This window comes from Narcine bancroftii, chromosome 14, assembly GCF_036971445.1.
Source record: "Narcine bancroftii isolate sNarBan1 chromosome 14, sNarBan1.hap1, whole genome shotgun sequence".
NCBI lineage: Eukaryota > Metazoa > Chordata > Chondrichthyes > Torpediniformes > Narcinidae > Narcine > Narcine bancroftii.
The window spans coordinates 21,138,473-21,166,228 of record NC_091482.1 but is presented as its reverse complement, the minus strand read 5'-3'; the positions used below and the strand labels follow the sequence as shown (position 1 = coordinate 21,166,228).

The 27,756-nt window shown below is 43.2% G+C and overlaps 1 long non-coding RNA gene across 4 annotated transcripts in view; it reads left to right on the top strand.

Moving 5' to 3' along the window:
- Positions 1–1,460: 1,460 nt before the first annotated feature.
- Positions 1,461–27,756, top strand: part of LOC138749209 (uncharacterized) — a 60,477-nt gene continuing 34,181 nt past the window's right edge. The window contains exons 1-4 of one of the 4 annotated variants that reach the window (XR_011348478.1): positions 4,873–5,081; positions 5,268–5,369; positions 5,686–5,839; positions 8,170–8,331. This is a non-coding gene — a long non-coding RNA (uncharacterized lncRNA). Of the gene's footprint in view, positions 1,581–4,872; positions 5,082–5,267; positions 5,370–5,685; positions 5,840–7,637; positions 7,702–8,169; positions 8,332–27,756 lie in introns of those variants that run through there. The other 3 variants (XR_011348480.1, XR_011348479.1, XR_011348477.1) reach the window with 3 other exon arrangements.

Genomic DNA, 27,756 nt, shown 5'->3' with positions numbered 1-27,756 from the left:
CTCGTATATCTCGGAGTTCACACTTCTATACAGCACATTGCGGGGAGAGATAATCTGGTCACTGACACATTATCTCACCCAACCATTGCATCAGTCCATTCTCCAGTTCAAGGAATAGACTATATGGCTTTGGCAGTGGCTCAGCAAGAAGACGATGAGATGGTTGCATATCGCACTGCCATCTTAGACCTGAAATTAGAGAAAATTCCACATTGCTTTGTGATGTGTCAACCGGACAACAAAGGCTACTACCTGGCGACATTGGGTATTCGATGTCATATACAGTTTGGCTCTTAGTGGACAAATTCATGTGGTATAAATTGCCAAGTATGTTGGAGTTTGGTGAAGAACATGTATCTAATGTCAAACCTCCAAAGTTCAGCGCCACATCAAGCCTTCACTACAGACTTTCACCCTGACACAGAGATGGTTGATCATATCCACCTTTTCACTGTGGTGGATAGATGTACAAGATGGCCAGACATTGTTCCATTCTCGACACGTCCACTACAGCTTGTGCTCATTGACTATCCTGTTTCGGTTTCCCTATGGGCATCTCCTCGAATAGAGGGGCACAGTTCATGACCCAGCTATGGACTGCAATTACACAGTTACTGGGTATGCGGTTGTGCTGTACTACAGCCCATCATTCCCCACCTAATGGTATAGTGGAGCATTTTCATCGACACATGAAGACAGCTCTCAGGGCACACCTCAAGCATCCAGTTTGGATGGACAAATTAGCCTGGGTATTGTTAGGTATATGTACCGCACCAAAAGAAAATCTCATTACTTCCTCAGCTAAATTGGTGTAAGGAGTCTCCTCTAAGAATCCCAGGTGATTTCATCTCAACAGTGCTTGGGCATCAGGAGTCTCCTACTTCTTTTCTGACACACCCGAGAAAGAGGATAGGTGCATTGGCACGTCCCGACCACCCAGCATAGACTTCCAACTTCTGACTGAGCTTAAGCACTGCCAGTATGTGTTCCTTCATAGGGATGCCCACAGGATGCCATTGCATCAGCCATACGAGGGCCCTTTTAAGGTTCTGCAGAATGGCGCCACAACGTTTGTTCTCGACATGGGCGGTAAACAAGAGACTGTTTATCAACTTAAGCCAGCACATTTGGATGTGGAGCAACCAGTACAGGTCGCATGCTCCCCGGCACAGAGGGCCATATTAGTGAGACCGTGGTGTCACCTCCAAACTCCAGTTCTGGGTGGGGGGGGTTCATGTGGCAAGCCACACCACTCCATTATTGAAATGGCATCTGTGGTTGCGGGGCCCCCGTAGGATCTGGAGTTCCAGATGGCTGGGGAGTGCAAAGGACTCTGGGAGGTGAGTGACTTTCAGGGTCAGATGATGGTGATAGCGTGCCAACTGTTTTTATTTGAACTCCTTCAAAGGTTCCATTAAACAGTTCTGTTGGTTCATCTCACACACGACTCCTGTTGTGCTTTGTTCACTACACCACATGTTACAGGATATAAATTTTTTGGAATGTATTTGTATATACATTCATTAAGTGCTTTTTGAGTGATTTTGAAAAAAGGAAGTTTTCTAAACCAATATACGGAGGTACCAACTGGAGAGAGTGCAATACTGGAACACATATTGGGGAACGAGACAGGATAGGTGACAGAAATATGTGTAGGGGAACATTTTGGGTCCAGTGATCATAATGCCATTAGTTTCAAGTTAATTTTGGAGAAGGATGGGTGTCGGACTTGGGTTGAGATTCAAAATTGGATAAAGACCAATTTTGAGGAAATGTGAAAGGATCTCCAATGAGTGGATTGGGATAAGTTGTTTTCCGGCAAGGATGTGTGAGGTAAATGGAGGACCTTCAAAGTTGAAATTTTGAGAGTACAATGTATGTTTCAGTCAGGATCAAAGGCAAGGTTAGAAGGTATAGGGAACCTTAGTTTTCAATAGATTTTTGGGATCTGGTTCAGAAAAAGAGAGAGGTGTATAACAGGTATCGGTGATGTAGAGCAAATGAGGTATTTGAGAGTATTAAAAAATGCAATAAAAACATCAAGAAAGAAATCGGGAAGGTTAAAAGAAGACATGAGGTTGTTTTGGCAGACAATATGAGGGAAATCCTAAGGGTTTCTCTTGGTATATTAAAAGCAAAAGGATAGTAAATGATAACATTGGTCCCCTTGAAGATCAGAGTGGTCAGCTTTGTATGGAGCCAAAAGAAATGGTATATTTTTTTTAAACTCAGGAAACGGGCACAGAATTGTGGGAAATAAGGAAACCAAACAGTGAGGTCATGGAACCTATACAGATTAAAGAGGAGGATTAAAGTGCTTGCTGTCTTAAAGGAAATAAAGGTCGATAAATCTGCAGGGCCTGACAGGCCTTGGCTAGTGTAGAAATTGCAGAGCTCTGGCAGAAATAATTAAAATGTCCTTAGCTATGGCTGTGGTGCCAGAGGACTGGAAGGTAGCTTACATTGTTCCATTATTTTATAAAAAGGCTCCAAAAGTAACCCTGGAAATTATACGTCGGTGGGCCTGACATCAGTAGTAGGTAAATTATTGGAAAGTGTTCGAAGAGATTGGATCTACAATTATTTTGATAGCCAGGGACTGATTCACAATAATCAACATAGCTTTATACATGGTAGGTTATGTTTAACCAATCTTCGAGTTTATTGAGGAGGTTACCAGGAAAGTTGGCAAAGAAAAGGCTGTGGCTGTTGTCTACATGGACTTTAGTAAAGTCTTTGACAAGATCCTGCATGATTATTCAGGAAGGTTCAGACATTTGGTATTCATGGTATAGTACTGAACTGGATTCAACAGTGGCTGGACGGGAGAAGCCAGAGAGTGGTGGTGGATGATTGCTTATCACATTGGAGGCCTGTGACTAGTGGTGTGCCTCAGGGATTGGTCCTGGGACCATTGTTGTTTATCATCTATATTAGTGACCTGGATGATAAAGTGGTAAGTTGGATCAGCAAGTTTTTGCAGATGACACTGAGATTGGAGGTAGAGAGGACAGTGAAGAAGGTTTTCAAAGCTTGCAGAGAGATCTCGACCAGCTGGTAAAATGGGATTTTTTTTTATAAAACTGGCAGATGGAATTTAATGCAGACAAATGTAAGGTGTTGCATTTTGGAAAGACAAACCAAGAGAGGACATACACTGTAAATGGTAGGGCACTGGGGATTGCGGTAGAACAGAGGGATCTGGGAATACAGATATATAATTCGCTGAAAGCGGCATCACAAGCGGATATGGTTGTAAAGAAAGCTTTTGGCATATTGGCCTTCATAAATCAAAGGTTTGAGTACAGAAGTTGGGATGTTTGTTGAAGTTGTATAAGTCATTGGTGAGACCAAATTTGGAGTATTGTGTGCAGTTTTGGTCACCGAACTACAGGAAAGATGTCAATAAGATGGAAAGAGTGCAGAGAAGATTTATTAGGACGTTGGCCAGACTTCAGGAACTTAGTTACAGGGAAAGGTTAAACAGGTTTGGACTTTATTCCCTGGGGCATAGAATAATGAGGAGAGATTTTGGAAAGGTATTTAAAATTATGAAGGATAGACAAGAGTAAATGTAGATAGGCTTTTTTACATTCAGAGTAGGTGAGATTCAAACAAGAGGACATGGGCTAAGGGTGAAAGGGGAAAAGTTTAGGGGGAATGTGAGGGGAAACCTTCACACAGAGAGTGGTGGGAGAGTGGAATGAACTTCCAGCTGAAGTGGTAAGTTTTAACATTTAGGGGGTATTTGGACAGGTACATGGATGGGAGAGGTATGGATGGCTATGGGTTGGATACAGGTCACTGGGACAAGGCAAAAATTGGTTTGGGACAGACTCGAGGGGCTGAGGAGGCCTGTTTCTGTGCTGTTATTGTTCCATGGTTCTATTGAGTACAGGAATTGGGATATTACGGTTAAGTTTTATGAGACATTGGTGAGGCCATATCCAGAGGATTGTGTGCAGTTTTAGTCACCTAACTTCAGGGAAGCTATCAATAAGATTGAAAGAATACACAGAAGATTTACTAGGATGTTGCTTGGACTTCAGGGACTGAGTTACAAGGAATGGTTAAACAAGTTAGGACTTTATTTCCTGGAATGTTGAAGAGTGAGGGGAGATTTGATAGAGGTATTTAAAATTCTGAGGTGGATAGATAGAGTAAATGTAGACAGCATTTTTTCCACTGAGGATAGGTAAGACACAAACCTAATGGTGAAAGGGGAACCGTTCTGGGGAAACATGGTGGCAGCTTCACACAGAGTGGTGGGAGAGTGGAACAAGCTGTCAGTTGAAGTGATGAATGTGGGCTCTAATTTCCCATTGAAGAAGAATTTGGACAAGCACATGGAGGGTTATAGACTGGGTGAAGGTTAGTGGGACTAGGAAGAGCAGAGTTGAAGGACCAAAGGACTTGTTTTCTGCATTGTAATGTTCTATGGTTTTAACAGAGGCAGTATGAGTGGGATGTACACTTAACTATCCCCTTTGGTGCACAGAACAGAAAGGCAGAATCTATTTTACATCATGCACAATTAAATAATGTTGGCCTTCAAATGGAACTCAAGTGTTCTTGCCATGTTTACCTCCTCGGGATGTGGCACGACCTGCTGAGTTCCACACTTTTGTGTATTGTATGAGACCCCTGCACCTGCAGAATTCCTTGTATTCTTGTACATGAGTCACTGAAGCCAAGCATGCAGGAGCAGTGGGTAATTAGGATGGCATTTATCGTGAATGTTACAATGTTAAAGACAATTGCATAGATCATCAGTGAAACTCCACATGAATTATTGTGTAGAGTCTTTGTCTCTTCATCCAAAACAGGGTCGACTTGTAACAGGGGAAGAGTGTAAAGGACTGGTCGCAGAGATGGGAGAATTGCCAGAGGACAGAAGATTAAGTTGTCCAGACATGAATTCTCTTGAGTTTAGAAGAATAAGAGGAGATCTCGTTGCAAAACTACAAAATTCGTAAAGGGCTCGATAGACTGATGAAGAAGTCTGGATCCAGGGGGACGTGATCTCAGAGTGAGGACTATTTACGATGGAACTGAGGGGACATTTCTTCACAGAGAGAATGGTGAATGTCTGAACTCTCTTTTGACTCAGTCATCGATAGCATTCAAAACCGAGATCAATAGATTTCTGAATATGAAAGGAATTGAGAGTGTTATTGAGATAGAAGATTAGGCATGAATGGTTGAACAGGATAAACAGGCCAAAATGACTTATTCTTGTTCCCATTTCTTTGCTTTTGTGTTCTCAGGTGGTGAGGTAGCAGAAAAATAGTGGAACAGACAGTGGGTATGAAATGGCTAATCTCCAAGCTTCATTTTCTTTCCGAGACAACTGCTTGCTCATCTTCAAGGTGAGGATTTAGCCTTCTGTTCTCTGATAATATGCTCTTCAACCGGACGTGAGTAACAATTCGAGCGAACAATAAGTTTAGCCTTGACTGGTAGATTATAAGTGCCTGAAGTAAAATGATACATCATGAACAGAATTTACGCCTCTGCTGTATACAAATTTCTTGCGCTTCCCTGCAACTAGAATTATTTCATGATTGTTGAAACAAAGTATTGCATTTTGAATTCTGCATTGTCCTTTATGTTCCGAAGTTATCCACCCACAATGACAGTTAAAACATACACTTCCCTCAGCAATTGCATTATTTACTATCTTAGATCTTGGTCCTTGGATGAGAAAGAGGACAACGGCAGAAACTTGACTGTCTTAGCTAATGCTGGTACTTCTTCTGCAAGGAAATTTATAATCACATGAACAGAAAATGGCATCATCTCAGGGAACTGTTTTCGAATGGGAGAAATTCATCTTGAGGTGAGGGGAAAAACTGGGCATTATTTTCCGTACTTCATATGTGTAATTTTTTTTTTTCTTTGGCTTGGCTTCGCGGACGAAGATTTATGGAGGGGGTAATATATATTTACTAAACATAAGTACTTGTACAAACATTACATAAAATGACTAAGATTGCAAAATATTGGTGTGGATCAAATTTTTTGAGCCTCTGAAGTATAGTTCCTCGGGCGCAGCTCTTTGAGTAGCTTACAATCTAACAGGTGTTAAATTACAGATTGTGCGGATGGAACGCATTCTTTGACAGCACTCTTGCGATTTTGAGTTTCATTTTTGGCCAATTATATGAAAATTCTGGGAGGTTACTTGGCTGACCTGACTTGGGGGCAGTGTGAAGTGTCAGTTGGTCAGCTTATGTAGGCTTAAAAGACTAAATTTCTGATTCAGGACAGAGGGAGGAATTTGCTACTAAGTTTTCTATTTATACTTCATGGATAAGCAGTTTATTGGCACTGAAATGCCTCCTGGCAAATTTATGTGCCATGAACTGTGTTAACCAGTGGAAATCTCAGGGCCCATCGACATTTTGCATCAAGGTTTGCTTTGACAAAGGAGCCGTGAACATTGGTCAGTACATCAGAATCAATACTGACCAAAGTGCTTTCAATATCACCCAGCAGGAGATGTAGGTGTTTAAGTGCTCACTTAAAGTGCTCACTTATGCAGAAAAATAAAAGGTAGTTGATGGACACCTCAACTGGATGATATTAAAGGGGGCTCGCAAAGCCATGGCGGACCCCTACCAGCATCTTCCAGCTGCTCCTATTGGGGGGGAAAGATATAGAAGTATCAGACCCTGAACCACTAAGGTGAGGAACAGCTGCTTCCCACAGGCAGGGAGACTGCTGAACGACTACTTAAACAGCTCTGTGTCTCTGCTACTTATTAATAATGTTTATTTTAATATATGTACCTGTTCTATGGCGAGCTCTCCACTGGCCACCGAGACAGAGGTGCACCAAAGAAGAGGTACAAGGACTGCTTAAAGAAATCTCTTGGTGCCTGCCCCATTGACCACCGCCAGTGGGCTGATCTCGCCTCCAACCGTGCATCTTGGCGCCTCACAGTTCGGCAGGTAGTAACTTCCTTTGAAGAAGACCTCAGAGCCCACCTCACTGACAAAAGATAAAGGAGGAAAAACCCAACACACCAATTTTCCCTTGCAACCGCTGCAACCGTGTCTGCCTGTCCAGCATCGGACTTGTCAGCCACAAACGAGCCTGCAGCTGACGTGGACATTACCCCCTCCATTAATCTTCGTGCGCGAAGCCAAGCCAAAGAAGAAGAAAGAAGATATGTGAGGTACATCTGTATGCGTGTTTTATATTGCTCTGTACTGGTGAACGCTGTTCCATCGAGTTGCACAATCAGATGACAAATAAACGTGAACTATGATTTATTCGTTCTTTTATGAGCAAACCCCTAACACAGCCTCCTCATTCCATTGCATTTTTGAACAGCTTTCTTCATAGGTAATATTTCATGAGTTTCTTTAAAATATTGTTACATTTTGAATTGATGCTCTCCCAATTGAGACGATACAAAGTTCAATGGTCACATTGATATCCTCTTCTGCTGGTCATTAATGGACTGTTAGCCATTGATGTCCGGCAAGTGATCTATAAATGAAAGCAAATGCAGCAGGTTTTACATTAACCTGACTGCAACTCATCCATTCTGTTGTGTCAGCTTGAAACATAGAATTTTGATTTTGAAATATGATGTGTGCTGTATCTAATGAGTTTCTTTGCCCTTCCAGCAAGTTCATTCCATTGAACTCAATGCCATCTCATCTCCTCTTACAAGCATCAATAAAGGAAGCATGTTAACTATGACTGTTGTGTTACTCCATCCATAAAATGTTTGTAGTGAGATCCTTTGCCCAGAAGGATATTTAGTGGCAGGAGATCAATGCATTGTTCCATTATATAAACATTTGTAGCAACATCATAAGGATAAGCCTGGGAGAAGGCCTTACAGATGAGACCAGCGAGGGGCTCAGTGGCCAGAGGGCTAATCTGGTATTGAGGCCTGGATTTGCGAGAGTTCTGATGGCGAACAGGACCCCCAAAGAGCCTCAGGAGTTAACAGTTTCCTAAATGTTTCTGGGGTTTGGCTGAGGAGGGTGACTTGGATGTGTGGAGCTCAGGTTCATCACCAGAGCAAATTGGAGGCCTGCACTTCCCTTTGGAGGTTAGGGGAGTGCAGGAGACAGTGACATCGGCGGAGGTGGAGGGATCGGTGGAGATTCAATGAAGGGACTCACTTTTTGTTTCTCTTTCTCTTCTTAGTTGGGGTGCTGAACGAGAGGGACTCTGTATGCTTTTATGGGCAACAAAGTAAACAGATTTTGAGTAAAGGATCATGATCAGAATCTAATGTAAAGTGATGCCGAGAAGAAATACGAGAGGTATAATTGGAGATCATTAAAAACATGCCAAATCCATAATTGTGGTGTATTAGCTGAGTGACTTTGACCTTTACTCTTCCACAACACTACAGACAAACTGAATAAATTGGGTTTTCAAGAAAATATGTGAGTATGCTTACCATTAACATCAGAATGTATTTTCATTATCAGTGTAGCGGATAGCTTGGTTTGGAATCAGATTAGAGAATCTAACATGATAGAAGTTCAAATCTAATTATAAATTAATAGTGACTAAATCACAATGAGAAATATTGATGAAATATCCTAATTTTAATCTCTAATTGGGTAAAAAAATGTCTGCCATGGAATAGTCAGGTGCTCTGAGTGGGGGATTATGGGTAACAAAAATGGCCATTGATCCTTCTTCCAGCTCTATAGTGAGATGCTGCATCATAAACTTTTAAATGTTCTGTTTTTCTTCATCCACCCCCACCCCCAAAACATTTATCCCCATATGCCTCATAGAAGGCGCCTCTGGACTGTGCCAAGTGGCATCTCTACACTTATGTAATAACAAACGGCTCCATGGCATCTACACATACGTGTTAATGTGATGATTACTTTTAACGCCACAGTGATCATCCCATTAGTGAACCGTTATCCTCCATTTACTTAAGCATTGTTGTTGCTGGGGAGTGTAACTGCCGCTGGTCATCACTGGGGACTGGAGCAGTTTCCTGCCCACCTCACTGACACCCTTGTCGGCCTGCTGAAGGTTCATCTCCCCCACTTCTTCCAGATCCAGCAGGTGACTCACCATGAAATTCTTTTTAGATTGTAAATTGACCCTATTGGCTGTAATAGTGTTCTTCCTGCTACAACGGCTGGGCCCTGGGCCCATTGTGACATCATCAGCCCACCCCTAGCCAGCCGGTTACAGCGGGAGTACATTTTATGATGCGAGGAGGAGCGCTGCGCTCCACCGCTGACACAAGAGGGATCGGAGTCGGCGCCTTGGAGCCACTCATGGAGCATTTATGAAGGTAAGGTCTGCGACATAAGGGCGGAGGATTTGCTATTATGATTGCCTTTTTAAAAAATCTCTATAAAAGGGCCTGGAGATTCAGGGGCCAATTGGTGATAGGAGGACATGGAGGGTGATGGATGGGATGAGGTGGGTGATGAGTGGAGTTGGGAGATCGAGGTAGGTAGGTGATAGGGGGAATGGAAGCAGAGAAGGAAAACAAAAGGCAGATGGAACCAGGCGGTTAAACGGGAGGGTGAAGGTGGAGACAGCTGCTGGAAGGTGATTAACCAGAGACACAAAGTCCAGCAGTGCTGGATTCTGCTAAATAAGCAAGGTGGTAATGCAAACCATAAGGGAAGAGATGAAGGGCAGATGGAACCAGTGGATAGAAGGGTGTGTGTGTGTGTGTGTGTGTGTGTGTGTGTGTGTGTGTGTGTGTGTGTGTGTGTGTGTGTGTGTGTGTGTGTGTGTGTGTGTGTGTGTGTGTGTGTGTGTGTGTGTGTGTGTGTGTGTGATGGAAAGGGGAAGGAGGGAAAAGGAGAGAGAGGGAGAAAAATGGAAAAGGAGAGAGAGGGAGAAAGATGGAAAAGGAGCGAGAGGGAGAAAGATGGAAAAGGAGCGAGAGGGAGAAAGATGGAAAAGGAGCGAGAGGGAGAAAGATGGAAAGGGAGCGAGAGGGAGAAAGATGGAAAGGGAGCGAGAGGGAGAAAGATGGAAAGGGAGCGAGAGGGAGAAAGATGGAAAGGGAGAGAGAGGGAGAAAGATGGAAAGGGAGAGAGAGGGAGAAAGATGGAAAGGGAGAGAGGGAGAAAGATGGAAAGGGAGCGAGAGGGAGAAAGATGGAAAGGGAGCGAGAGGGAGAAAGATGGAAAGGGAGCGAGAGGGAGAAAGATGGAAAGGGAGAGAGAGGGAGAAAGATGGAAAGGGAGCGAGAGGGAGAAAGATGGAAAGGGAGCGAGAGGGAGAAAGATGGAAAGGGAGCGAGAGGGAGAAAGATGGAAAGGGAGCGAGAGGGAAAAAGATGGAAAGGGAGCGAGAGGGAGAAAGATGGAAAGGGAGCGAGAGGGAGAAAGATGGAAAGGGAGCGAGAGGGAGAAAGATGGAAAGGGAGCGAGAGGGAGAAAGATGGAAAGGGAGCGAGAGGGAGAAAGATGGAAAGGGAGAGAGAGGGAGAAAGATGGAAAGGGAGAGAGAGGGAGAAAGATGGAAAGGGAGCGAGAGGGAGAAAGATGGAAAGGGAGAGAGGGAGAAAGATGGAAAGGGAGCGAGAGGGAGAAAGATGGAAAGGGAGCGAGAGGGAGAAAGATGGAAAGGGAGCGAGAGGGAGAAAGATGGAAAGGGAGAGAGAGGGAGAAAGATGGAAAGGGAGCGAGAGGGAGAAAGATGGAAAGGGAGCGAGAGGGAGAAAGATGGAAAGGGAGCGAGAGGGAGAAAGATGGAAAGGGAGAGAGAGGGAGAAAGATGGAAAGGGAGCGAGAGGGAGAAAGATGGAAAGGGAGCGAGAGGGAGAAAGATGGAAAGGGAGCGAGAGGGAGAAAGATGGAAAGGGAGCGAGAGGGAGAAAGATGGAAAGGGAGCGAGAGGGAGAAAGATGGAAAGGGAGCGAGAGGGAGAAAGATGGAAAGGGAGCGAGAGGGAGAAAGATGGAAAGGGAGCGAGAGGGAGAAAGATGGAAAGGGAGCGAGAGGGAGAAAGATGGAAAGGGAGCGAGAGGGAGAAAGATGGAAAGGGAGCAGGAGGGAGAAAGATGGAAAGGGAGCGAGAGGGAGAAAGATGGAAAAGGAGCGAGAGGGAGAAAGATGGAAAAGGAGCGAGAGGGAGAAAGATGGAAAGGGAGCGAGAGGGAGAAAGATGGAAAGGGAGCGAGAGGGAGAAAGATGGAAAAGGAGCGAGAGGGAGAAAGATGGAAAGGGAGCGAGAGGGAGAAAGATGGAAAGGGAGCGAGAGGGAGAAAGATGGAAAAGGAGCGAGAGGGAGAAAGATGGAAAAGGAGCAAGAGGGAGAAAGATAGAAAGGGAGCGAGAGGGAAAAAGATCGAAAGGGAGAGAGAGATGGTAAGAGAAAGATTCTAGGTTGAACAGGAGCAGAAGAATTTTGCCATTGCACATAAAGCTTTGAAATTGGCCCAGTATGTTGAGGGAATGATATGCTAAGTATGTGACCTCAGATTTCATAACTAGTGGCAGAGAGTAGAAAAACAGGAAGGATATAATGAATTGTTGTAAACCTGGTTTGATACTAGCATTATGTCCAGCTTTGATCTCTTAACTTGAGAAAGGATATTTCCTTGGAGCAGAGAAATCTCAAGTTTGATCAAGTTGTATGGGATTATGATAGTTTCAGGTGGATTAAATAAAAGAGCTTGGTTCAGCATCATGCTGAAGAAGATTGAAAAGAGGGTTGGTGCGAGAACACAGCCTTGCTTCACGCCATTGTTAATGGAGAAGGGTTCAGAGAGCTCATTGCTGTATCTGACCCGACCTTGTTAGTTTTCGTGCAGTTGGATAATCATGTTGAGGAACTTTGGGGGACATCCGATGCGCTCTAGTATTTGCCAAAGCCCTTTCCTGCTCACGGTGTCGAAGGCTTTGTTGAGGTCAACAAAGGTGATGTAGAGTCCTTTGTTTTGTTCTCTGCATTTTTCTTGGAGCTGTCTGAGGGCAAAGACCATGTCAGTAGTTCCTCTGTTTGCGCGAAAGCCGCACTGTGATTCTGGGAGAATATTCTCGGCGACACTAGGTATTATTCTATTTAGTAGAATCCTAGCGAAGATTTTGCCTGCAATGGAGAGCAACGTGATTCCCCTGTAGTTTGAGCAGTCTGATTGCTCGCCTTTGTTTTTGTACAGGGTGATGATGGTGGCATCACGAAGATCCTGAGGCAGTTTACCTTGGTCCCAACAAAGCTTGAAAAACTCATGCAGTTTGGCATGCAGAGTTTTGCCGCCAGCCTTCCAGACTTCTGGGGGGATTCCATCCATACCTGCTGCTTTGCCACTTTTCAGTTGTTCGATTGCCTGAAATGTCTCATCCAGGGTGGGAATCTCATCCAGCTCTAGCCTTAGGGGCTGTTGAGGGAGCTGGAGCAGGGCGGAATCTTGGACTGAGCGGTTGGCACTGAAAAGAGATTGGAAGTGTTCTGACCATCGGTTGAGGATGGAGATCTTGTCGCTGAGGAGGACTTTGCCGTCTGAGCTGCGCAGCGGGCTTTGGACTTGGGGTGAGGGGCCGTACACAGCCTTTAGAGCCTCGTAGAAACCCCTGAAGTCGCCAATGTCCGCGCTGAGCTGGGTTCGTTTGGCGAGGCTAGTCCACCACTCATTTTGGATCTCCTGGAGTTTGCGCTGAAGATGGCTGCATGCGCGACGGAAGGCTTGTTTCTTCTCTGGACAGGACGGCTTTGTAAGGTGAGCCTGGTGGGCAGCTCGCTTCTTTGCCAGCAGCTTCTGGATTTCCTGGCTGTTTTCGTCAAACCAGTCCTTGTTTTTCCTGGAGGAGAAGCCCAGTACCTCTTCAGTGGATTGCAGTATGGTAGTCTTCAACTGATCCCAGAGGGTTTCAGGGGACGGGTCCGTGAGGCGGGTTGCATCGTCGAGCTTTGCTTTGAGGTTTGCCTGGAAGTTTCCTCTCGCTTCGTCTGACTGCAGGTTTCCAACATTGAACCTCTTTCTGGGGGCTTTATTGTTCCTGGGCTTTGGTTTGAAGTGAAGGTTGAGCTTGCAGCGAACCAGCCGGTGGTCAGTGTGGCATTCCGCGCTAGGCATGACCCTGGTGTGGAGCACATCTCGTTTGTCACTTTCTCGCACCAGGATGTAGTCCAGGAGGTGCCAGTGTTTGGATCGGGGATGCATCCAGGTGGTCTTAAGGCTGTCCCTCTGCTGAAAAAGGGTGTTTGTAATGACAAGTCGCTGTTCTGCGCAGAGCTCCAACAGGAGGCGCCCATTGTCGTTGCACTTGCCGACGCCATGCTTGCCCAGGATTCCTGGCCAGGTTTCTGAGACTTTGCCGACATGAGCGTTGAAGTCGCCCAGGATGACAACCTTGTCGGCTGTAGGGGTGCGTTGGATGAGGTTGCGCAGGTCGGTGCATGATGCTGAACCAAGCCATGAAAGACCCCAACAATGAAGACGCTGTTTACATCCGGTACCGCACAGATGGCAGTCTCTTCAATCTGAGGCGCCTGCAAGCTCACACCAAGACACAAGAGAAACTTGTCCGTGAACTACTCTTTGCAGACGATGCCGCTTTAGTTGCCCATTCAGAGCCAGCTCTTCAGCGCTTGACGTCCTGCTTTGCGGAAACTGCCAAAATGTTTGGCCTGGAAGTCAGCCTGAAGAAAACTGAGGTCCTCCATCAGCCAGCTCCCCACCATGATTACCAGCCCCCCCACATCTCCATCGGGCACACAAAACTCAAAACGGTCAACCAGTTTACCTATCTCGGCTGCACCATTTCATCAGATGCAAGGATCGACAATGAGATAGACAACAGACTCGCCAAGGCAAATAGCGCCTTTGGAAGACTACACAAAAGAGTCTGGAAAAACAACCAACTGAAAAACCTCACAAAGATAAGCGTATACAGAGCCGTTGTCATACCCACACTCCTGTTCGGCTCCGAATCATGGGTCCTCTACCGGCACCACCTACGGCTCCTAGAACGCTTCCACCAGCGTTGTCTCCGCTCCATCCTCAACATCCATTGGAGCGCTTACATCCCTAACGTCGAAGTACTCGAGATGGCAGAGGTCGACAGCATCGAGTCCACGCTGCTGAAGATCCAGCTGCGCTGGATGGGTCACGTCTCCAGAATGGAGGACCATCGCCTTCCCAAGATCGTGTTATATGGCGAGCTCTCCACTGGCCACCGTGACAGAGGTGCACCAAAGAAAAGGTACAAGGACTGCCTAAAGAAATCTCTTGGTGCCTGCCACATTGACCACCGCCAGTGTGCTGATAACGCCTCAAACCGTGCATCTTGGCGCCTCACAGTTTGGCGGGCAGCAACCTCCTTTGAAGAAGACCGCAGAGCCTACCTCACTGACAAAAGGCAAAGGAGGAAAAACCCAACACCCAACCCCAACCAACCAATTTTCCCCTGCAACCGCTGCAATCGTGTCTGCCTGTCCCGCATCGGACTTGTCAGCCACAAACGAGCCTGCAGCTGACGTGAACTTTTTTACCCCCTCCATAAATCTTCGTCCGCGAAGCCAAGCCAAAGAAATAAAAGAGCAGTTACTCTTGAAGGATACTCTAAAATATGGAATACAAATTTAATGAGCAAACTGAGGGAAATTGAGGAGAATCTTGGGTTTTCAAAAAGAAATTAGATTGGCGTGGATTAAAAAAACACCATGATATTTCTGTCTATAGGAATGGGACTGAATGATTTTTTCTGAAATGAATAGGCACAGCTTCAATGGATCAAATGGCTTCCATTCCATGATCCTCTAATTCCAAGAGTTACTGTATAAAAAAAATATATTGCTCATCAGCCCCCTCTCTTGATATCTGGATCTGTCCTTCATTATAGTCTTCACACTGAAGCCTACGTTTTACTACTTGGCCTGTAGCAGCCATTCTCAATTTTTTTTTACTGAGTCAAACGCCACCCCCCCCACCAAACTAGGGACACTGCTCAGTTTAAGGGCCTCCTTCCCTGTGAAGCAATCAGATTTTGGTTTCTTCTGTACATAACAAACAAACATTTCAAAAAATTGCTTTTGTGAGGTGTGTAATTAAAACAAAATGAGACATTTACTTAAATGTGCTGTGGCTCCCACTGAGAATGACTTGTTTATAGAACAGTGGCACAGGAGGCCACACTGCTGCTTCGCAGATCCATCAACCGAGATCGACTTACAACTTCTAGCGCTGCCTGAGGAACATGCACATTTCTCCTATGATGGCATGGATTCCCTCTGGAACTCCGTTTGCCCCAAAATCCCTAAGGTATGTTGGTAGATTCATTAGCTATTCATAATTGAACCTCCGTGTAAGTAGGTGGTGAGAGAATGAGAGTGGAGTGGATGTGGAGTGGAGAGAGGCAGGGAAGTAGGGAAATGTGTGGCAGAATAAGTGGCTGGGAACTGACAGACACTGGATGGCTCAAAGGACTTCTTTCTATGTTGCAAAACTAAGTGTGGGATGAGAAGACCAGGCATGCACACAGCAGGGGTTAAAGGGGAGGCCTTAGGCTTTTGTAATATGTCCATGAGGACCAGGAGAGAAGAAGTGAATCCGACTCCTTTCTCAATGCAGCACCAGCAAATAAAAAAGCTTCTAGAAACCTCTCTGAAATCGCGGACATGGCCACAGGGAAAGAACTGCGAAGAATTTGCAGTCAATCCAAGCTACTTAAAGATGCTGAGAATGGAATTTTAATTGAGTACATTAAATGCATTAAAAATAATATCATTAATGGGATTTATTTTAAAGTATTAAAAGCAGTTTCTCCTTCTTCAGGCCTGCTTTGGAAAATTAAATGGGATTTTACCAAGGCCAACACTGGATTATATTGATGTACTGCAACTGTAACCCTGCAAGTAAAGGTGGGAAGGTTAAAAGGTTAATCCGACAAACGAGTAGGTGCAGTTAGACTACCTGGATTGATGTACAGAGACCCGGGCAATAGAAGTGGCACCACAGGAGCTGGAGGGATCATGCAATGTCAATCTGCAGAAGCTTCCTGGATTGGATGGTTATGCTCACTTCTGTGGACAGCCTGTGCAGCATTCTTACAGGGACAAGGCTGGTACAATGGAATCATCTCCAAATCTAGACATGGCCCTTCAAGCTCCAAATGGCTGACAATCTGGATCTGAAGAGCTCTGCACTTGACAGTGTAAGCCATCTTGTAAACCTTCTCAAATCTTTTTCAGAAATCTTTTAATTCTTTGGAAAGTGAAAGGTGAAGCTAATGGCACCAGGATGTATTGCCTATTCCTAACAGACTTTGAGAAAGCGGTCAGTGAGTTGTGTGTTGAAAGAACTCCTGCAATGTTGTTGAAGTACTTCAGATTTCTGATCCAGCGACAATGAAGGAATAATTGCATTTTCTTCAAGAGAGGATGTAGTATGACTAGACCAAGAATCCTGCAGATGGGATTTTCTGATTTGTTTGCTCTCCTTATCCCAAGCAGTTCAGCTCTTGGATTGGGAAGGAGTGAACATTTACCCTGAATGATGTTGAGGTCTCGAGTATCATTGTCATTGAGACAAGTGAAGAGTATCCATGATGAGTTTTCTGGATTGTGGGAGGACTTTGGGGAGTCACAAGACCAGTCAATCATTGCTGAATAACTAGTCTATGACTGGCCTCTATGGCCACAGTATTTACATGCATGATGGAGTTAGACTTATCCACCAATGTAATAGCATTGAATAACAAGCTGAGATGATTAAACATATAGCCTGGTCCTTGTATGGCACAAATATCCCTTACATGTGTTATGCTGGCCTTGTCCAAAAGAGGCATGGGGAGATTCCTTACCCAAGGAATTGCAAGTATAAATGGACTCAAGTCCTTCACAAACATTCCCTTATTATACGATGGTCATTGATAAAGCAGACAAAAAGTTTTAGGTTAGAATCCGCCCTGAGCAACTCCTGCAATGATGTCCATTGCATATTACAAATGCATAACATTTTTGCCTCGTGGGGGTTAGAATCCAATAAGTAAAAAAGTGAATTTTGATTAACTTCTCATGTTGCCATACAAAGTCTAGCTTCTCATCCCTCTACTGAAAATAAAAATGGAAATACATAGATAGATTACGATCAAATAAGGAAAAACGTTTCCAAATGTTCCAAGCTCAGAAAAGCTGCTGCTTTTGCAGTTGTTGAACAAATGTTCATTTTGGAATTTAATGGGGATAAATCCCAATTACCCCAAAATAATTGTGAATAAGAGCTGATGTTCCAGAATCAGGATTTAGACGACCATTTGTCATGTCTTATTCAAAGATACATCTATTTTCTGGAGTACATGCCTTTAGGAAAATAATGCGACACGGAACATATTCAGTTATGATTTTTTTAAAAATACATGCCGTATGAAACAAAAGCAGAAAATGCTGAGAAAACTCAGCAGGTTAGATGGCATCTGTGGAAAGATAAATAGAGTTTCAGGTAGAAACTCGTCATCTTAACACATTCCAACATATTGTAACTATTAAACCTGCACAGGGAACTGGAATAATTTTCCACTTTTTATTTCCACAGTCACTGTCGCCATTAAACATACTCCAATCAAAAATATTCCATTGCAGGTTAAAGTTCACTCTGTTCGTACCATCATACCAGCAGAATATCTAAATCGCAGTAATTCCCAGTGCCCCAACAGATTTTAATTACAAATTTCTGTCAAATTTTAATCAAAAGAACTGTTTTCACACCAGCTATGAAACACTGTCACCACTGAAGGTGTAAATGTCAGCAGAGTGGATTATTCAGTAGAGAACAGCAGAATCTTTTCTTGAAAACAAAACTGACAGACCTTCATCCTGCATGTAATTAAGAAACAACTTCCAAAAGTCCTTTGATTTTTCAACAGCGCATTTCAACGTATCAGCTCCTCGTCCATCGCTCTTTTCCAGGGGCAGAGTGTGAAGATTTGATCACCGTTCTTTCTAAAATAGTCTAAAAGCCTAATTGTAGAGAGGTGCAGCACAGAGACAACCACCTGCCAAGCAATCACTTTACAATAGCCCTACATGAATACCATTTTAGGTAAAAGACAAAAGTCTGCAGACACCGTGGTTGAAGTAAAAACACATGCTGGAGAAACTCAGCAAGTCAAACTGTTCTTTATACAGCAAAGAAAAAGATACATAACCAACGTTTCAGCTTTTGCCCTTCATCAAGGTTCAAGCTAGTAACACTGGTTATGTGTTTATCTTAACTATATAAAGTATACCGTTTGACCTGCTGAGTTTCTCCAGCATTGTGTTATAATAATACCATTTTATTGACCTCCACATTTTACTAGTCATCTACACATTAAGTTCAATTTGTATTGGTTTAAAACCCATCAGCTCTGGGAGGTGAGGGGAAACAGGAGCACCAGGGGAAATCCACCGTATGGTTGTTCAGTAATGAAGCCTTTTCTTTAAGAAAACAACGTCTTCCGAATAAAGTTTATGGGTCATATTTAGAGTAGGAGAAAATGAAGGCAGAATTTTTTAAATATCAAGATTTCCTTTATTGTTTAAACTAATATATTCCAGAGACATATTGTTTTCAAAGTGTCTCCAGGGTGTTCAAGCTCTTATGAATGAGCACTTCGCAGCTTGACAACCTCATTTATTCTGAAATGCTCCCAATGCACCTTCTGGCCTACATCACGGATTTCTGCAATCATTTTAAATGGAACCAGGTTCAAATAGGTTGCAAAATATACCTTCCATATCAATGGTTGAATAATTTCAGACATTTGTGAGGACTTCTCTGAAATCTCCACAGAATTCTATGCACAATTGGAACAACTGAAAGCTTTCCTCAAGATTTATTACCCAAGACACTATCTTTACCAGATGGATGGTATTCTTGAACTGCATTGTATTGTGTGTCTACAAACTGTAAAAACATTCTTCTGTGAATTTTGAGATAGTACACTTGGATATCTAACATCCAAAGAAAGGCTGAAGTAATCTGATATCAACTGTTTTCTTTAAAGGAATAGTAATGTTTGAATTATGTAAGGTTTGATAGAGTGATCATGTTAAGAGAACTAAAAATCAAAAGATTGTGCTACCTTTGAACAGAAGCATTGGGTAAATCAAGAGAAATGTGGAGGTCATCACCATTTCTGTTTCCTGGCCGTCCAATGTGAACCAATCTCTTAATCTCTCCATAATATCTATCTGTGACATGACCTTCCTGCATTCCTGCTTCAGTCTATTTGCTGCAGGATCTCTTGTTCTTTTGTAACCACCACCCTTGATACAAACACGAGAAATAGGAGCAGGAGCAGGCCCATCGAGCCTACACTACTACTCAATACGATCATTGCTGACCTGGCTGTGGACTCAGCTTCATTTACCTGTCTGTTCCCCAGGGTGACTAATCCCCCTATTCAAAAATCCATCTCCCTTGTAAATACATTCAATGAGGCAAGTTATACTGCTTTCTTGGCAGAAAATTCCACAGATTCACTACTTGTGAGGAGGAGCAATCCTTCCTTATCTCTGTCATCCGTCTACTCCCATTTCCCTGCCACTGAAAACACCCTCCCAGCTTCTATCTTAATTATTTTGATGTCTTCTGTTTTATTTGCTCCTTCACCTTACACCTCACCATAAATTTCAAACTCTTAAAATTCAGTTGCACACATCCTTCCTTCCTGTGTTTGCTAATTTGCTTTGGTTCCTGGCCCACCAACACTTTTGAACTCAAGGAGGAAGATTGGAAGTTCTGAGTGGTGACGATCATTACCTTGCTCTCCTTTTGCCTCTGCATGCTCTGTGTTGGACTCGTGTTACAAGTTGGCAACAAGTATTACTCTGTGTGGTGCACTGTTAGACAGAATCAGACATACACAAGGTAAAGACTGTACAACAGGCTTTAATCCACAAAGACTTCCACAGAGCCAGGCTGGCTGTGGCTGCAGCAACTCAGTGCGAGGCCTCGGGAGGCCGGCGCAGGCTTATATCCCGGAGGGTGATTGACACCCGACCGGGTGGGGCTTGATCCATTCAGGCCAACAGATTAACAGCTGGCCAGGTGTTGTCCTGTCCCCTTACACTCCTGCAGGTACAGAGGTTGCCCCTTGCAGTAGGCCAATGGTGTACCACCACACTTTGAAAGTCAGTCGCAGCCGATAATCTAAAATACCAGTAAAAACACAATGCTGGAGGAAGCCTCCAGGTCAAACAGCGTACTTTATATGGCAAAGATAAAGATACAACGTTTCGAGCTTGAGCCCTTCATTGTAGGCAGGCACCCAATCAAAATGGTAGGGGGGAGGAGCACAGTCCCACCGGCAGAAGCTAGAACATGGATAAGGGAGGCAGGGTGCACCAGCAAGCAGGGGGAGGGGTGGGGTGGAGGCTCTGTTAATGGAGAGAGAGAGAAGGGGGGGTGAAGAGTGGAAGGAAAGAGGTAGAGAGAATGAGAAAGGAGGGATAATGGGGAATAGGCTAGCAGAAACCGGAGAAGTCACTGTCAGGTTGGAGAGTGCCCAAATGGAACATGAAGCATTGCTCTTTCAATTTACCGGTTGTCTTGGTTTGGCCATGACAGGCATGTCAGCATGCGAGTGGGGCACAGAATTGAAATGGATGGCCACTGGGAGACCCCTGCCACTGACACAGACAGACTGAAGGTGCTCAGCGAAATAATCTCCCAGTCTGCATCCATTCTCTTTGACCGCAGCAGAGGCACTGGGTGCAGTAGATGGCTCCCGGAGATTCATAAGTGAAGTGCTACTTTACTTAAAAGGACTGTTTGGGGCCCCAAATGATGGTGAAGGAGCAGCTGCAGGGGAAGGTGCCAAAGAGCCATTAACGTGAAGGGATGAGTGGGCGGGGGAGCCACGGAGGGAGCGTGGACACTTCAATCCAAAGTGCCATACTACTGTAGCATGATGTACTTCTCCTCTAACATCGCGCCAAAATAACCTTTCTGAGTCAATGCACCTGAGAGAGATATTTGACTGATGTACCAGCCCTCATCACCTCATGTAATCCAAAAGAAATCTGAATCTAGGAGAAAGCACCAGAGTAAAAAAATCAAAGATTATAAATACAATTGTTCGGTTTTCCCTGGGGTGGCCCCATTATCTCATATAGCACTTTAAACCCCAGAGCAGCATGTGATTCCCAAAAGCTTCTGGAAGCAGATCTTCATCCTTGTCGAGGAAACTGGGAATTCTGTGGGTGGACAATATCCAGTGCGGAGAATTGCACCTTGACTTTGTCCTCTTAGGACAAGTTTTCACTTCTTAAAATGATTACTGCAGCACGAGGTCAGCTCCTCCTTCCCTGCTGCCATCAGATTCCTGAATGATCAATGAACAAAAGACACTGCCTTGCTTTGCGTGCACTACAATTTATTTATTTATTTTTGTATTATTTTTGCAAGATGGCTCATAATATAAATGTTTGCACTGCACTGAATTTCAGACTGATTCATGTCCATAAATTCTGATTCTCAATGGAAACATTGAAGTTGAGAGGCCATAGTAAAAACGCATTGAAATGGTGGAGAAACTCAGTCGGTCTTTTGCTTCCTTGCTTTCCTTTATAATTCCTACTGGGTATCACAGTAAGTGAGCAAATGTGATACTTTGGGCATCTTTCTTCAGTGCACTTTTTCTCCAAAGACACTGCCTTACATTTTGTGCATTATTATTTTAATTTTTTTAATATATTTCATATATAACCATATCACCATATACAGCACAGAACAGGCCAGTTTGGCCCTACTAGTCCATGCCTGAACAAATCCCCACCCTCCTAGTCCCACTGACCAGCACCTGGTCCATACCCCTCCAATCCTCTCCCCTCCATGTAAATATCCAGTCTTTCCTTAAATGTAAGTAACGTTCCTGCTTCAACCACCTCCGCCGGAAGCTTATTCCACATCCCAACCACCCTTTGCATGAAAAAATTTCCCCTCATGTTCCCCTTATAATTTTTTCCTTTCAATCTCAATCCATGGCCTCTGGTTTGAATATCCCCCACTCTTAATTGAAAAAGCCTATCCATGTTGACTCTCTCTGACCCTTTTTAAAATCTTGAACACCTCCATCAAATCCCCCCTCAATCTTCTACGCTCCAGAGAAAAAAGCCCCAGGCTGCTCAACCTTCCTCTGTCACTCAAACCCTGACATCCTGTCAGCATTCTCATAAACCTTCTCTGCACTCTCTCTATTTTGTTTATATCCTTCCTATAATTTGGTGATGTTGTAAGATGGTTTATAATATGAATGTTTGTTTGCACTATTGATGCTACCTCAAAACAATGAATTTTGTGACTGATTCTGATTCTGACATTGAGTTGGGTAAGTTTTGCTGGCTCGTTGAATGCCATTAACCGTCAAAATAAACACTACTGTGTAGAAACATAACCTGTGGCATTTACTGAGCTACACTAACCGCAGAAATAAAACAATGCTCAAACACTTGAGGAAAAGTTTCAAAATTGCTGTCACAATCTTTTAAGCAATAGCATTAATAATTTTACCTGTTGGCCTTGCAGAACAATTGGTCTAATTCAATTCTTCTGACACAATATAGCTTTGGGTCTAAGAAATTGCGATGTCACTCCCAGTAACACATATATGGTGTACATTTATAACATGCAATTTATGCCCACCAGATTAAATAACCAGTAGCTTTACTCTCACAACTCACTCTTAATGGATTTTATAACCATATGATAGGATTTACTTCCTTACTAGACTTCAGGCAGCATGCCAAGTCCTATTCTACAGCAATAAAACACATACAAATTAAAGCATCTCATGTGTAAAATTCATTCAAGAACCACAAAAGCAAAATAAATGGTAATTACCTCATCCACAATGTGGTCATAATCAAAGCAAGACTGAAGAGTATTTGCAAATGTATGGTTTTATTTTAACAACTGAGGTAATTACGTGTTATGGAAATTAATAACTGGTGCAACATGCAAAAGAAGTTCATCGATAGCAATGTCCAGTTTATAACAGGTTAATTCGCTAAGAAAAAAAAAGAGTCAAGCGCAGGAGGTATTTAAACATCAGTACTCGAACATCTATTCGCAGAATCAATCATAAATATTTGCAAATAGCATGTCGGTTTTTTCACCTCCGAGGTATAATTTCACACTTGAAGGCTACTGATGTGAACTCCATGCGTTCAAAATGAGTTTGCTTAGCTTTATTTGTTAAACATAATGGGTTTCAATAAAAAGCCTGAATAATAATCGTTTTAAACTATCAAGCTGGTACTAGCTTGACAAAAGGCCCCTTCCTTGATTCGGGAATGTATTCAGAACTTAATTCATAAATAAACAAGCAGAAAAAAATGCATGTATGAACAATTACACGTTGCATAAAAAGCAAGGAAACATTTTAAGCTTAATAATAATTCCTATGCTGTAGAAACTCAGCAGGTCCCCGGCGTCCATAACGCAAAGGTATATAATCAACGTCTCAGGTCTGAGTCCTTAATCATACATTAGCAAAGGGCTCAGACCTGACATTTTGGTAAAATGCCTTTGCTTTGTGGATGCTGCGTGACCTACTGAATTTCTTCCACGCATTTGTGCATTCCACCACAAAATTAACATTTTCTTTTGAAAGAAATTGAATGTGATCTGAAAGTGAATTTAAAACAATCACTGACTGAATTTTAATGCTGACACCTTGAAAGAAGCTATGATGTTACGGTCTCAATTCGAATGAAAAAAGATTTGGAATAAAAATAAGCTTAATTTGCTGTTATAACCTGTTTTACTATGGGCTCCTAAATAAATGTGTTGGAGACCTGGTAACTTAGTTTCGTCATTGATAATTATGAAGATCATAATTTTAAAAAATACAATACAATCACTGCTCTATATTGGAAATGAGCAGGGCGTGTAAAATCTTCAGATAAAGCCTGTGATAAAAAAAATTTTGCTAACTTCTTTCTCAACTGAACCATCTTGTGGCAATTAATCATTATAACAAGACAATTATGCAGTCACACACCACAAAGCAAAGTCAACAGACCACACAAAGGTACGTTCAACTATGTTTCCCCTCAGGCTCAATCCTTTCATACTTATGTTCCTTTAGAGTCCTTCCCGTGTATGGGTAAGTCTAAACAATTCCCATTTGGTCTCTCTGTAATCATGTCTGTGATTAGGGACTTTTTTTTATTTGTAGAGCCTTGGGCTGTACTCATTCTCAAAGTGCACTGTGGCACAGTACATCAAAGCAATATACAATTGTACAGTAGCATCTGATAGTTTGATATGTTGAATATCTCAATATATCCATAGGGTTAGACCATGGTGTATTTTACAGCAATTAAAAAATGGAGGACCATCGCCTTCCCAAGATCGTGTTATATGGCGAGCTCTCCACTGGCCACCGTGACAGAGGTGCACCAAAGAAAAGGTACAAGGACTGCCTAAAGAAATCTCTTGGCGCCTGCCCCATTGACCACCGCCAGTGGGCTGATCTCGCCTCAAACCGTGCATCTTGGCGCCTCACAGTTCGGCGGGCAGCAACCTCCTTTGAAGAAGACCGCAGAGCCCACCTCACTGACAAAAGGCAAAGGAGGAAAAACCCAACACCCAACCCCAACCCACCAATTTTCCCCTGCAACCGCTGCAACCGTGTCTGCCTGTCCCGCTTCGGACTTGTCAGCCACAAACGAGCCTGCAGCTGACGTGGACATTTACCCCCTCCATAAATCTTCGTCCGCGAAGCCAAGCCAAAGAAGAAGAAGAATTTAAATTTAAATGTAGTCATGCAGCACGCTAACAGGCCCTTCTGGCCCATGAGCCCGTGCCACCCAAATACCCCAATTAACTTACAACCCCCGTACATTTTGAAAGGTGGGAGAAAACAGAGAGCCTGGCAGAAATCCATGCAGACTAGGGGAGAATGTGCAAACACCTTACAGAGAGTGCCAGATTCAAAACCAGGTCACTTGTCCTGCAATAGATTCGCACTATCTGCTACTCGAAGTGCTGGATCAAACATTGGAGTTATGTAGAACAGAGTGAGACTAAACAGAATGGACTCTGGCCCATGCAGAATAGGAATAGGATGGTGGCCAAATTTAAATATATATATATTTTTTAAAGATGGAGATACGTGTGAGTGAGTAAAAGAAAGAAGAGACGGCAGATTTGAAAGGCCGACATGGCCTGTTTCCGCTCCGTAAATGGTTATATGGTTATATGAAGTCTTTGTCTTTTGTACTTCGAACGTGAATATGTAGGAATAGATGTGTGAGGTGCCTTGCATTTTCAATGCGAAAGTCAAGCTATTTGTTGCGATGTGAAAATCTAAGTTGCAGTTTCTGCATCACATAACTTGGTAAAATGTTTCATCTTCATTGGGCGAACATAGAAATCTAATTGATTCTGCATTTGGTAAGAATAATTTTAGTATCAATTTTGTGCACCTTGAAGTTGAAATACACAATAACAATTTGAAGATCAAAATAAATCAGCAAGTCAAAAAATATCAGCATAATCTTTCATTACAGGTCTGTCTATCCTGACCATCTTATTTTCTTATTTTAATAATACACGTATAAATTGTGAATACTCGAATTATAAAAATGTGCTTTTGCGAAGAAAGCAGTGTTCACTTTTACCAAAGGATTTGAATAGGTTTTTGTTTTTTTTGTGAAAATAACCAATTGGGTGGCACATGTTTAAATGGCCAGAATCAGCTTCTACTGTGTTGCAATTTTTTTTTAAAAATGGCTTCTTTAAAGTGGCTTGCCACCTGTACAGTAGAAAAATCACCAAAATGCTGGAGGAACTCAGCTGGTCTTTTCAGCATCCATAGGAGACAAAGATCTATTGCTGATGTTTTGGGCCTGAGCCCTTCTTCAAGGAAAAATCAAGAAAGATCAGAAAGTCTCAGAATTCAAGCAATGAGGGAGGAATCCAGACCAACAAAAGGTGGTAATTGGATGTGAAGGGACTAGGTAGAATTTATCACGTCTGTGCAAAAGGAGACAGGGAATGGAGAGACAATGAGGGAAGCAGGGAGTTGTGAGGGGTGGGCGTGGGGGGAGGTGGGAATTACGAAAGCCAGAGAAGTCAATATTAATGCCATCTGGTTGGAGGGTGGCTAGTCAGAAGATGTTCCTCTAATTTACGGGTGGTCTTAGTCTGGCAATACATGAGACCATGGACAGACAAGGGAATGGGTTGGAGAATTGAAATGGGTGGCCACAGTACAGACCGTTTGCGACTCACATTCCTAGAAAGTGACCAAAATTTAATGTCTTCATGTGTATTGAGAGAACCAAAGGTTTCCGTAAATGTATAAATTTTGAGAAGAGATATAGAAAGTTGAAGAGGGAAGCAGGTTTAATTCTGTCTTCTCTTCTCTGACACCCCCACCCCTTCTGTGACCTTTGACTGTTCAAGTCCATAATAATTAGGGCTCCTGTCTGCTCTTAAAAATGCTCATACTCACACACAGCCAAATTAAAAACCATTAAAAGAGCACTTCAGCTAACGACTTTAGTGTTGCAAAAATTGAAATCCCACATAAATCAAAACTAGTTTTGTGTACATATACCAATTCATATTAGACCTAGACACAGAGCCTTACAGTTCTGTACAGGCCCTTCAGCCCATGATGTTATGCCGACCTAAATTAAGCTAATTTCAATAAAGGAAAGCAGATGATGGCTCTGGAGGGAGGGGGCTGAATATGGAGAAGGTCTTGAATTTAGTACTTTCACAACTGAAGTGTCATTTCATTGAAGCTTTTACCACTTTAAGAGAAATCCCATTGTAATTATAATCCTATTGGATTTTTTCAAATTACATTTCACTCTCTCAAATGCTATTCAAAATTGAGGTTTTATAACACGTTAAAATTGTATCAAATGTCTAGCATGTACACCAGACATGAGATAGGGAGTGTATGAATAGAACTGAAACCTTTACTCAAAAATATAGAATAGGAGCATGAGTAGACCACCTCCTCAAACCTCTCTCGCCATTCAATATGACCACGGCTGATCGATGTGAACGCCTGCGTCAGTTCCCTATCACCCTCAAGTCCTCAATGGTTCAAATATTTATCTATCCCCACCTTAGAACTAGCCAAGAATCTGCCTCCTTTGCCCAAGGAGAAGAGGATTCCAGAGATTCAACACCCTCCGAGTGAACAAATTTCTATGCACCTCTTTTAAATAATTGGCCTTTTATTTTGAAGCCCTGTCCCCTTGCATCTGATTTCCCCCAATAGTGCAAGCATTCCTATATTTGTCAAGTACCCTTAGGATCCTGTATGTTTAAATAAGATCATGCCTCATTTTACAGAGCACTAAGCAAACCAAACTGTACAAACTCTAAATAGGAGAATTCTGTCATCCCAGAAATTAGCCTGGGAAATCTCCTCTGGACCACCTCCAGGTGAAGAATGAGAAGAATTGTCAAATTTACTGTTAGGTCAAAGGCAAAGCTGCAATTTCATCTCTAAACAGCCACTGTATTTTTCCCTTAAATACAAAACCCATGTGGGCACTCCAGAAGTGAAAGTCACTCACCAGCAGTTGTCATCACATAGACAGTTGAGACAGTGGTCAGTCATTGGAAGAAGTCACGTTTCATCAGATCATAACCATATAACGTATAACCATATAACAATTCATGGGAATGACTTCATCTCCAACATCGAAGTACTCGAGATGGTAGCAGAGTCCGCAAGCTTCGAATCCATGCTGCTGAAGACCCAACTGCGCTGGGTGGGTCACGTCTCCAGAATGGAGGACCATCGCCTTCCCAAAATCATGTTATATGGCGAGCTC